Source organism: Belonocnema kinseyi, chromosome 6, assembly GCF_010883055.1.
Source record: "Belonocnema kinseyi isolate 2016_QV_RU_SX_M_011 chromosome 6, B_treatae_v1, whole genome shotgun sequence".
In the NCBI taxonomy this organism is placed as follows: domain Eukaryota; kingdom Metazoa; phylum Arthropoda; class Insecta; order Hymenoptera; family Cynipidae; genus Belonocnema; species Belonocnema kinseyi.
Genome location: NC_046662.1, coordinates 48,990,414 through 49,003,756, shown reverse-complemented (window position 1 = coordinate 49,003,756; position 13,343 = coordinate 48,990,414). Strand labels below are relative to the sequence as shown.

Sequence of the window (13,343 nt, the reverse complement as noted above, 5' to 3'; positions counted from 1 at the left end):
TAATAATTATAAAATATTTCAAAATATTTCAGAATGTTTCAAATGTTCCAAAAAATTTCAAAATATTATAAAGATTTCCAGAATTTCATAAATATTTCAAATATTTTAAAGATTCTAAAATATTTCAAAACATTTCAGAAATTTCGAAAAGATTCCAGAAAGATTGCAAATAAGTCACAAAGATTTCAAAAAAATTAATTATTGAATGTTTATTATTTCACATAGATTTGAAGATTTTAAAACAAATACGAAATTTTCATGAATTTTACACAAATTTCTCATGATTTCAAAATATTTTGGAAAAGTTCAAAGATTTCATCAAAATCTAAGAAAGATGAAACAAAGATTTCTAAATATTTCAAAGATTTTACAAAGATTTCAACAAAAATTTCAGGTTTCTCAAAAATTTTTTTAAATTAACAAAAATTGCAAAATATTTTGGAAAATTTCAAGGATTTAAAATAAATCACAAAAATTTCAAAGATTTTACATAAATTTCAAGATTTTAAGAATTTTATGAAGATTTCAAAGGTTTCCAAAAATTTAAAAAAATTTAAAAACATTACAAATCTTTCACAAATTTTTCTAAAATATTTTACAAAGATAAAAAAAAAAGTATAACAGAGATTTTTCAGATTATCTAAATATTTTAAAGATTTTAAGAATAACAAAGAGTTCAAAATATTTCAAAGATTTCAACAATTTTTTTTATATTACAAAGATATTCAAAATTTCATAAATATTAAAAAATATTTTACAAATAGATTTGAAGATGTCACCAAGATTTCAAGGATCTTACAAAGATTTAAAAGATTCTCAATAATTTGAGAAAATTGAAAAACATTTTTAAAATTTCAAAAAGGTCTCAAGGAAATATAACAGAGATTTTTAAGATTATATAAATATTTTTAAGATTTAACAAAAGTAACAGAGTTCAAAATATTTCAAAAATTTCAAAATATCACAAAGATTTCCAAAATTTCATAAATAATTCAAAAAATTTCAGAAGTTTTACGAAGATTTCAAAAAGATTGCAAACAAGTCACAAAAATTTCAAAAAAATTTATTATTGAATGTTTATTATTTTACATAGATTTTAAGATTTCACAAGAATTTATCAAGATTTCAAAGATTCTCGAAGCTTTGAAAAAATCTAAAAACATTTCAAAGATTTCACAAATTTTTCTAAAATATTTCACAAAGATTTCAAAGAAGTATAACATAGATTTTTCAGATTATATAAATATTTTAAAGATTTTAAAAAGTTATTGTTTTAGTTGAAAAATCTTATTTTTGGTTGAAATTTTTGTTTCAAGTTCAAAATTGAATTATTTGGTCGGAAATTTGTCTTCTTTAATTAAAAATTCAACTATTTTGTTAAAAATTCATGTATTTATTTGAAAAACTGTATTTTCGGATAGAAAGTTAATCTTTTTATTTGAAAATTAATCGTCTTGTTTGAAAATTCATCTTTTTGGTTGAAAATTCAAGTTTTATTTTTGGTTTGGAAACTCATTTTTTAAACTGAAAATTTAATTTATTCCAAATAAATATTTCATAGCTTCAGTTCAAAATTCATCTGTTTGGTTGAACATTAATTTAACCATCTTAAAATTGAAATATTTAAGTTTTAATTAACAATTTATATTTTTCAGTAGAAATTTATTTATTTGGAAATTCAACTTTTTAGTAAGACATTCATAATTTTAGTTAAAAATTCATCTTTTTGCTTTAAAATTTAACTATTCCAGATGTTTTCAATTTTATTATAAAAATTCATCACTGTTGGTGGAAAATTGAACTAGTTTGTTGAAAATCCGTGTTTTTCTGGTTAAAAATTAAGTTTCTTTTAACTGAAAGTTTAACTATTCCATTTTTTGGGAAAAAAGTGATATTTTTTAGTTGAAAATTTAAGTATTTGTAAATGCATTTGTTTGGAATTTGTTTGCTCTGTTACCGGGAAAATTGAAAAACTTGGCCGAAAAAAAAAACGGAAAATGACCGGAAATTTGAAATCGTCTGCCGAATCGCCATCCTGGTTCTATTTTCTAATAAATAGGGCTTTAATATCAAACTTGTGGAGAAATATTTAACATTTCGTAGATTCTAGCTAATTTTGGAACCCTAGTTTATTTTTTTCTAACGATAATCGCTTCCTTGTTATGATACAGAACACAATTTTTTAACGTTCTTTTCTCAAAAGGCGCATGAAGCATAACAATCTATAATTAGTACATTCTTCGTGTTTCATTTAATTTTACAGACGAGACTCTTTTTTTAAAGATTTCAGACTTGGGGGTTTTCATCGTTCTTACTTGGTTGGTAAGGAATAGGTAATTCAATTTTTAAGAGTAGTGTTCTGAAGTTTTGTTATTGAACTTTTCGAGTGAAAAGTTTGAAAAATTTCGGCTTTATTGGCTGATTTTTTGGAATCTGTTTTATCCACATAATTATATGAGAAATTTGAACAATTTGAGATTGAAGATTTAAATAGTTTTTAAATATCAAAACAAATGTTTTAAAATAGAATATTTATTAATTTATAATTTAAATATTTCTGATTAAGACTTTATTAAGTTAGAGAGGGCTTCGTTAATGAAGCGTTAAAAAATAAATGAAATTTTCAAAAATAGACGATTTCAAAATTCCAGTACCTCAAAATAGAACGATTTATATCTCAAAAAGGTTTTTTTACCACTAAAAAAATTGTTTTCTGCTTGTTTTTGCTGTACTTTTGACTGTCCGGGTTGTACAAAAGATTTAAAATATTGCAAATGCTTTCAAGGATTTCAAAATATTTCAAAGAACTTGCAAAGATTTCATAAAAGTAACAAAAATTTCCAAATATTTAAGAAGATCTGAAATATTCCGGAAAGATTCCAAACAATTTAAAAAGATTTTATAAAGATTTCAAAGATTCACAAAGATTTTAAAAAAATCACAAATATTCTAAAATATTTCACAAAGATTTTAAACAAGTGTATCACAGATTTTAAATATTTTATCAATATTTTAATGATTTCACAAAGATTCCAGAAAATTTGAAAAATTAAAAAATATTATTGAAAAATTTAAAGATTTCAGAAAGATTTCAAAAGTTTTCTGAATATTTTAAAGATTTTACAAATATTTCAAAATCATTCAAAATATTTCACAAATATTTCAAATATATCAAAAAGATTGAAAAAATTTCAGATTTCTCAAAATTTTAAAAAGTAACATAAATTCCAAAATATCTTAAATTTTTTTTTACAACATTTAAAAGATTTGACACAAGTCACAAATATTTCACAAATATTTCACAACGATTTCAAAGAAGTAATACAATTTTTAAATATTTCAAAGATTTAAACGATTTCACGAAAATTTCAAATTTATTTCAAAAAGATTTAGAAAATTCTTTAGAATTTCCAAAATTCCGCAAAAATTTTCTGAGTAGTAACAAAGATTGCAGAAAATTTGATATATTTAAAAATATTACAAAGATTTTCAAGATTTCAAATGATTTAAAATTTTGTGCAGAGTTTTAAAGATTTTGCAAACATTTCAAAGATTTTATCAAGATTTCACAAAGATTTCAAAGAATCAAAATATATATTTTTTAATTCAAAAAATTTCAGACTTCAAAAGATTTCAAATATTTCACAACGATTTCAAAGAAGTGAAAACATTTTTAAAGATTTCAAAGATATAAACGATTTCACAAAAATTTCAAACGTATTTTACAAAGATTTAGAACATTTCTTTAGAATATCCAAGATTACACAAAAATTTCAGAGTAGTAACAAAAATTCTCAAATATTTCAATATTTTTTAGAAAATTTCAAAGATTTCAAGGAAGCCACAAATATTTCATAAATATTTCAAATATTTCACAAGGATTTCAAAGAAGTAACAAAGAGTTGAAGATATTTTTAATATTGCAGAAAATTTTATATATTTAAAAATATTTAAAAGATTTTACAAATTTTTCCAAAATTTCATTAAAAAATTTTAAATAATGCAAAAAAGTTAGTTTAAACATTGTTTTTTCGCTCTTCATGCACACACCCTTTACGATATCCCATGGAGCATATAGATTTGTATATTCAAATTTTATTATAAAATAAACTAAAAGTTCTATAGAAAAAGTAAACATAGTTTTGGATTCATCTCAACAATATCTCCAGGTGTTTTAAAATGTTTTTTTTTTAAATTAATTATTTAAATAATTATATTGCTTATTATATAGTATATTATTATATTGTTAAATAATTTCCTAAAAATTATGAATAATACAATTGTTTAAATAATTAATCAAATAAAATGGAAAAAACACCTGAAGGTATTGCCCAGATCAGGGTGGCCGCTGGACCGGGAAACCGGGAAATGATCGGTAATTTTTTGAGACCGGGAAAACTGGGAAATGACAGTGAATTTTTTTTTTTGCTCGAGAATTTTACAAATTTGTGGAAGATAAATATGTCCACGTTCTATTTCAAAAGTTTTAAAATAATTAGTTGAATTGTTATGTTTTTTCAATTATGCTATTATTTAGTTTACAATGCGTAATTCAAAATTTTTTGAGATTAAAAATTGTCCATTTAAAGTTTTTATTTTTAAGCTTAAATTTTTAATTTAAAGAATTTTCAAATGCTTTTTTAAGAATTGAACTTGAATTTAATAACTAAATAATTTTTTTTACATTTATCTGTAGTTTAAGTAATAAAAAGTGAACAAAACAACTTGACAAACCGATTTTAAATCAGTTCAAAATTTAAGGATTTTCAGGTTTTAACGTTAAAATTATTGAATATTTAGAATTTGAAAAATTCTTAATTTGCAAGTGAAATTTTTAAATTTTGATGTATAATTTATAAATGAACAACTGTAGAAAAAATTTGGGTAATTTTAAGAGATATTTAGGAGTTTTAAAAAGATAAAAAATTTAATACAAATTTTAGAAAATTTTCTTAAAATCTTCTAGAATATTTTTTGAAAATTTTGTTTAAATCTTTAAAAAACTTATTGAATATTCTCTTAAAATAATTTTTCAAACTGAAAAATTATTTTTAAGAAATGTTCAAAAGTTACTTATACATCCAAATTGTAAAGAAATTTTCTAAAATTTGCAGGATTTTCTGAAAGTTGTAGAAAAAATTCAATTCCTTTTGACAGATATTTAGAAGTTCTGAAAATATTTCCAAAATAATTTTAAATTTAAAACAACTTCTAGATATCTCAAGATTTCGAAATAAAATTTTGAAGCTTTCCAAGGATGTTTAAACCATTAAAAAAAATCATTGAATTTCTAATTTAAGAAGTGTTCAGTTAAAATTTTTACATTTTTTCAATATTTAATGTCTCTAGCTTAAAATTCCTTGAGCATTTTAAAGTTGATTGATTAATTTGTTAATTTAGAGCATTGAAAATGATATCGTGGATTTGTGTTTTTTTATATTGAAAAATGTTAGTACCTTGAATTTTATACGGGTAAATAATTGAGCATTTGAATACAAAATTTTTTAAGTGAAGACTTAAATTTCAGTTTTAAAAGTTCAAAATTTAGCAGTTCCACTTTGAGTCCTTTCATTTTCAGCTCAGTTTTTATTACCTCAAGTGGACAATTTTTTAGCTTTAGAGTTCCATTTTTTTAATTTCATTGACTGTGAAAAATGTTTGCGAACCGGTAAATGACCGGGAATTTACTTCGTCGATTAAAACGGCAGACGATTCCGATACTGTTTTTACTTTTTCGCTACGACTATTATTGCATTTTTTATTCAAGGTCGAAATTTCAAATCTATATGCATAGCTAACGTCTGGGTCGTAAAGTTTAATGGAAAGCTTTAAGTAGACGGCAGCATATATTTATAAACTTAATAATAGTTTAAGTAAAAGACAATTTATAGACGAATTAATTATTTTTTTAAATTACTTTACCTAACTGTAAATATAATATTCAGTTTTATTAAAATTTTCAATGAAATGTACCAAATTCTTAATATTCTTTTTGGACATTCAAAGCTTCAAACATACTCTACAAAATTGAACCAACAAATAGTCGGACAAGACTACTATCTGTCCAAAAAATATAGGCACCTGGATTTTTGTACAGATTTTTATGAAACTCTCAGCAGAAAGGAATTCTAAAAATATGAGACAATCATATTATCATTTCTGAATACTCAGCTTTGAATATTCACTGGAAATAAATGACGATAATTTGAAAAAAATGGGTGGTTTCGTTGATCCTTTCTGTGCACAATGGTGAAATTTAGAGCCAAACATAATCATTTTTTAATAAGTTGTTAACAAAATTACACATTTTTGGCTTCCCGGTAAGAAGAGAAGGATTCAGAAAAATTCGGAATCTGAATTCCCATTAATACGTGAATTTTCCTTCGTCGAAAGTTCCACCAAGATATGGAAAAAAGCAAAAAATCTATAATTTTTAATCGACTTAGAAAAATGTAATGGTATTGAGAAGAATAAAAAAAAGTTGTTTGCTTTACACAACATTATGAAATGAATTTATGATTATTAATTATCGGTAAAAATATGTTAATTGTGCCATTTTTAAATCGATAGTTCTATTTTCAATAAATTTATACAGTTTTCAATTCGTTTTTATATCAAAATAACTCCCCTAAAATATTTTTGCAAAAAATGTATTTTTTCAAAAGTTATAAAAAGTATACTTCGTAACAAAAATTTTCATATCTCAATTATAGAATTTCGATGAACTGTCCGCGAGTAATCCATTTTTGAAAAAAAGTATCAAGAAATTTGATTGTTAATAACTTAAAAAAAAAATTTGTTGCAAAAGTATTTTAGGAGAGTTATTTTGATATAAAAATAAATTGAAAATAGAACTATCGATTTAAAAGTGGCACACTTGAGATATTTTGACCCATAATGAATAATAATAAATTCATTTAATAATGTTGTGTAAGGCAAACAAAATTAATTTATCTTTAAACATAATTGTAAAAATATTCTTTGGCAATACTACAAATTATTTCTGTTAACATAATTATTTTATATTTATAATCGGGTAATTTTAAATTTATAATCGGGAAAAACCGGGAAATGACAGTGAATTTATTTTTTGACCGGGAATTTTACAAAATTTTTAGAATAGAAATATATATATTTTTTATTTTTATTTAAAGAATTTTAAAATGCAGTTTTAAAAGTTAAAAAAATTAAAAATTAGAATTTTTTAAAATCGAAGATTTTTTAATAAAAAACAGGGTGTCCGCCGGACCGGGAAATGTACGAATTTTCAGAAGAAAAATCTGCCAAAGTTCGATTTTAACAGTCTTTAAAATAATTAAAGTTCAGTTTTGAGGATTTAAACAATTAAAAATTAAAAGCATTTGAAGTTGAAAATTTTTGACAAATAACAGTTGTATTTTATCAACTGTAAATTTAAATAAATAAATTATTTTTAAAATGGATCTGTATTGTAAGTATAGAAATCTGAACAATAATTGATTTGACCAATCAATTCTAGATCCGTTGAAAGTTTGAGAATTTCCAGATTTTAACTGTTTCAACTTTCAATCCGAAAGTCTTGATAAGAATTGAAATTAATGTATCATTTATTTCGATAATTTTATTTTTAAATGCAAATTTTCATGATTTATCAATAATATATTTTTAATTCAGAGTTTCAGGTATTCCTTTATATTATTTTTTTATATTAAATTTAATAAATAAATTTATTAATATATTATTTCTATTAATTTTTTCAGCTATTAAAAAATGTAAACGTGCGTTTTACTGTTTTCAACTTAAAAATAAATCCATAATATTATAGTCATACTTAAAGGTTTTTATTAAATTAAAAATACTGTGGGTCTAAATTATTTAATTTGCAACCCATTTAATTTGAAATTTCTTAACGTAGAAAAAGAATAAGTATTTAATATTTAGCAATATTTCACTGTTCATTTGAGACGAGTAAATTGAAACCAGATATTTAAAAGAAAACAATTTGAAACTGAATTGTTTTACATAGAAAGCTTTTAATCTTTATATTTTCGAAGACTTTTTAATCTTTTAGGATTAAAATTTTAATTGTTCTATTTAAAAAGTGTTTAATTTATAGGTGAAATTGTTAAATTTTGACGCATAAATAACAATTGAACACATATTCAACTTGAAATTTATAAATAAAAAAAAGCCTTTTTTAATTCAGCAATATATAATTGTGGAATTAAAATGAGCAATTTTAATCAAAATGTTCATAACTAATTTAAAACTGAATTCTTTGAAAATAAAAAGCCTTCAAATCGTCAAAATTTCAGGGTGCTAAAATTAAACTTTAAATGTTAGAATTTTAATCGTTTTATCAAAAAAAATTTAATTTGTGATTAAAGGTATTGCATTCTGATTTATAAAATGCAATTGAAAAAATATTATTTGATATGGCTTAAAATAAAAATAATTTAACTTGTAATTTAAAAAAAAAATCAGTTTAAAATAAAGTACAATTGTATATTATTGTTTTAAATTTAAAATTTCCTAAAATGATATAATTTTGAAGTCCGATTTTAACTTTATAAACTATTTTCAATTTTAAAATAATTTCAAATCCATAGATTCATGATTAAATTTTTTTTAATTTTCAAATTCTATTCAAGTATTGCTTCAGTCTAAAATATTCAATTTTAACCAATTAAGTTTAAAATTTATAAATAAAATATTTTTCTAAATTCAGGAATATATAATTTTAAAAATAAAATGAGCAATTTGAAACAAAATATTCATAAATAAAGAATTTAAAACTGAATTGCTTGAAATTGGAAAGCATCGAATCGTTAAAATTTCAGTGCTACAATTAAACTTTAAATATTGCATTTTTTAACGTTTCAGTTATAAAAAAGTATTTAATTTTTAATTAAAAGTGTTGAATTTTAATGTAAAAATGGCAATTTAACAAATATTGTTTGATACGGCTGAAAATAAAAATAATTTGTTTAAACCATTTTTGTTTATATGAATAAAAAATCCTGGTGCATTTTTTTTTGGTCAATGACAAAACCAGGACCGTTTTAATCGAGAGAAAAAATTACCAGTCATTTCTAGGTTCGCAAAAAATCTTCACAATCATTGAAATTTAAAAATTCGAGTCTTGAAGCGGAAATAAAAAATTAATAGTTTAATTAGGAAATTATTTATTAATTCGCTCAATAATTTAGACGAATGAAATAGAAGCTTTAAACACTTTTTAATTGACCAATTTTTAATTAATTGTTGTTTAGCTGAAAAATTCAAAACTTGCAACTTTTATTAATCGAATATTTCAAAGATTTTTAATGAAAAAATATAAATTTACAATACATGATCATTTTTAGTGTTCTTAATTAAAAAATGAATCAATAGATCAGTAATTTTTCAAAAATGTATATAATTTTTAACCCAATTTGAGTTATAAGCATTAAAAATTGGTGTTAAAGTGAAAACTTTTATAATCAGAAATTAAATTATTTTTATTTTAAAATGTTTCAAATAAACAGTTATTGAATTCTTATTTATATATAAAAATGAAAAATAATTTCACATGTACAAATTAAAACATTTTAATGGAACAAATAAAATAGTTTAAAATGAAATATTTTAGACCAAAGGAATATTTGAATTTGAAATTTAAAAGAGAAAGCGAAATATTTTTAAGATTGAAAATATTTTTTAAACTGCCAATCAGAATTCAAATCTATATCATTTTCAGAAAGTAATTTTAAGAAATATGTAGAAGTTTTTAGAAGATTTATTAATTAAAAACTTGAAATTATTTAAAGTAATTAAAACGAAGTGTGTTAACGTTTTTTTCAGAACTTTTAAATATATTTTAAAATTAATCGAAATTTTCCTACAATTTTTGAAAATACAGCAAATTAAATTAAATCATTAAATTCTTCCAGGTTTTTCTTATTTTAAAATAATTTTATATTATTTTTAATTATTTTATAAATAATTTTATATTATAAAAATAACTTGTTTTAAATTCGGCTGTAAGTATTTCAAATTATTTCCAAGTTCTAAATTTAATTTGAATCTTTTTAAAACTTTTAAATATCTCTTAATATTACTCTAATATTTTTACAAATAATAAGTTTTCTATTGTTATTTATAAATTCAAATTTAATTTTTTGTTTAATTTGCAGGATTTTCTAAAAGTTATAGAAAAAATTGAATTAATTTTGAAATATATTTAAAAGTTCTGAAAAAAATTCCAAATTTATTTTGAATTTGGAAAAATTTAAAACCACTTCTAGATTTCTCAAGATTTTGAAATAAAATTTTAAAGCTTTTGAAGGATGCCTAGACTATTTAAAATAAAAATAATTGAACTTCTAATTTAAGAACTGTTAGTTTAAAAAAATTATTCTTCAATTTTTAAAGTTCATTGTTTGATTATTTAATTTAGACTATTTAAAATTTTAAAGGGGAAATCTATAATTTACAAAAGTTATAAATTTTTCAGTTTATTTGAATTTCACTTAAAAGTGTTCAATTTAAAAGTGTTAGTACCTTCCAGTTTATACGTGTAAGTGATTGTACATTTGAATACACAATTTTTGAATTGAAAACTTTTAAACTTCAATTTTAAAAGTTTGGAATTCAAGGGTGCCACTTTGAATGCTTTAATTTGTTTGTTTATTAGTTATTACTTTACATGTAAAATTTTTTAGAATATAGTTTGATTTTTTAAATTTCATTGGCCGTGAAAAATATTTGCGAACCGGGAAAAAGCTCGGGAAATGACCAGGAATTTTTTTCTTCGATTAAAACGGCCATCCTGAAGAATAGATTTTGTTGCTTTTTTTCCACTCCTTGGTGTTTTTGTTAAAAACTTATTAACAAATGATTATTTTTGGCTGAAAATTTCATCATTGTGCACAAAAAGGATCAACGAAACCACCCATTTTTTTTCTCCAAATTATTACATTCTCATCATTTATGATGAGAAAGTATTAGAGTTGTCGGAAATTTGATATCACACTTTTTCAACGGATCTCCACGTTTCGAAACCCCCTGAATCCGAAAATCAGGTTATCACGATGGCGTCTGTTTGTCCGTCCGTAAACACGATAACTCTCGAAAAAATGAACGAATCAAATTCATCTTTGGCACACTTTTCTTAGGTCCTAAAAGAAAGGACGAGTTCGTGAACCAGCTATTTTTGATAAAAATTCAAAAAGTGAGCGAATTTTGAAAATTTTTGAAACCACTTGTTTCTGAATTTGAAAATTCTATGTACGGATATTTATAGTATTAAAAAGAACAAACAATTTATCCTTATGAACTTTTTCGATAAAAAGAAAATTCTCAGAGTTATAGCGTTTTCAAAATTTTTTTAAGCAACCGAAAATCAAAATTTGAAGCCGAAAAACGCACGATATGAAAAAAAGTCAAGAGAAGAAAAGCATTTCTTTTTGAAAGCCCTACAATACTATCATAAGCAATTTTTGGATTTTCTTCAAAAATCGAAAATTCAAATTTTGATTGCACAAAAAACAATGGAAAATAAAAAAATCCATTTTGTGGAAAAACTATGTAGGATACGAAAAAAGATGAATGAACAAAAATGGTTATTCCAAAAAAGATCTACAATTTCGTTGAGAATCACTTCTTGATAGGACGCGTACTTTTTGTTTTATTCGTGAAAAATAACGTTGAAAAAAAAATAAACTAAAATAAATGTGTGGAGAAACGACGAAAGTTACGAGAAAAAAATTCAAGAGAACCTGTTTACAAATATCTGTCGGGAATCGAGCGCGCAGCGCGAGTGTCACGATGAGAATGTGTACCTTAAGGGCACACAGCCAAATACCTATATTACCGACTTAACTTTATCAGTTCATTGAATAATTTTTTGAACCTAAGAACTATTTTTAGAAATAAAATATCGAGCTGAAACTTTGGAAAATGTATAAGAATGCAATAAAGTACGTTTAGGTATTGCATTTTGGTAGAAACTTCACTGGAAATTATTTTATCTTTTTTTTGAACATCGACATTTTTTGAACGTACGAACTTTTTTTATACATAAAATATCGGTCTCAAACTTTGAAAAATGCAAGAGCCCAAAGAAAACTACGTTAAAGTAAAAAGCTTAATAAAAAAAGACGTAAAAAAAAGATTTCAACTATTAATTCCATCGGTATCAGCCGGTAACGTTGTACACGAAAATACGAACCCTGGCGGCCACTAGACGAGGCTCTAGAGGGTTCGTATTTACGTGTACAATGTTCGGCTGATGCCGTTGGAATTTATTGTTAAAATATATTTTTTTACATCTTTTATTATTAAGGTTTGTACTTAAACGTAGTTTTCTTTCGGCTCTTGCATTTTTCAAACTGTGAGACCGATATTTTATGTATAAAAAAAGTTCAAAAAATGTCGAGGTTCAGAAAAAAGATGAAATTTTTTGCAGTGAAGTTCCTACCAAAATGCAGTACCTAAATGTACTTTATTGTACTCTAATACATTTTCCAAAGTTTCAGCTCGATAATTTATTTACAAAAAAAGTTCTTAGGTTCAAAAAAACATTCAGTGAACTGATAAAGTGAGGTCGGTAATATAGGAATTCAGCTGTGTCACATGCCCTTAAGGGCATGTGATACTTACAGTTTCCCCGGCTTTTTTTCCACAAAAATGAAAATTAAAAAAAATTGAATTCGGAGAGGCTATAAAATATCATAACGGACGTCTCCGATTTCTTTTTTGAGGGATAATTACAAAAAAATTTATTGTGCTAAATACAAATTTTATGCATATTCATTATTTTGAGCTTACGTCGTTTTTCATCTCTGCCTTTTTGATAATCTGGAAATTATTTATGAAATAAACTTTTTTGATTGGCTGCAAACAAGGTTAGTTCCGGAAGATTAGTTACTATGTTTATTTGTAAGTCCAAAGTTTTCGGCCAAAAATATTGTGTAGTTTGGAATTAACGCTCGGGTGAATTATAACACACATAACCTCGAAATATACACGCACGTTGTTTACAATATTAAAAATTTTTTGATAAAAAAACACAACAAAAGTGTCCGGGGACGTCCGTTAGCATGTTCGCTATCATTTCCCAGATTTTGAAAACAAAATATTTATTATTCTAGAAAAAAAGCCGGGGGAACATAAAACTGGTAAAATCGACAATTTTCTAAGTATCACATGCCCTTAAAGCCTACAGAGCTTTGAGAAACTTAATCTTTGACTATACTCAATTAAGTAGACAATTCCGAATATGAAGACGCATATGGGGCTGTTCAAGTATTACGTAAGCACTTTGGGGAGAGGGGGGTCTTCGTAGTTGCTTACTGTTTCTTACATGGGGTAAGGGGGGGGGG

The 13,343-nt window shown here is 23.5% G+C and overlaps 1 protein-coding gene across 1 annotated transcript in view; it reads left to right on the top strand.

Moving 5' to 3' along the window:
* LOC117174209 (protein bicaudal D) overlaps nucleotides 1–13,343 on the top strand; it is a 78,389-nt gene that overhangs the window by 63,200 nt on the left and 1,846 nt on the right. The gene's annotated exons all lie outside the window — the stretch shown is intronic.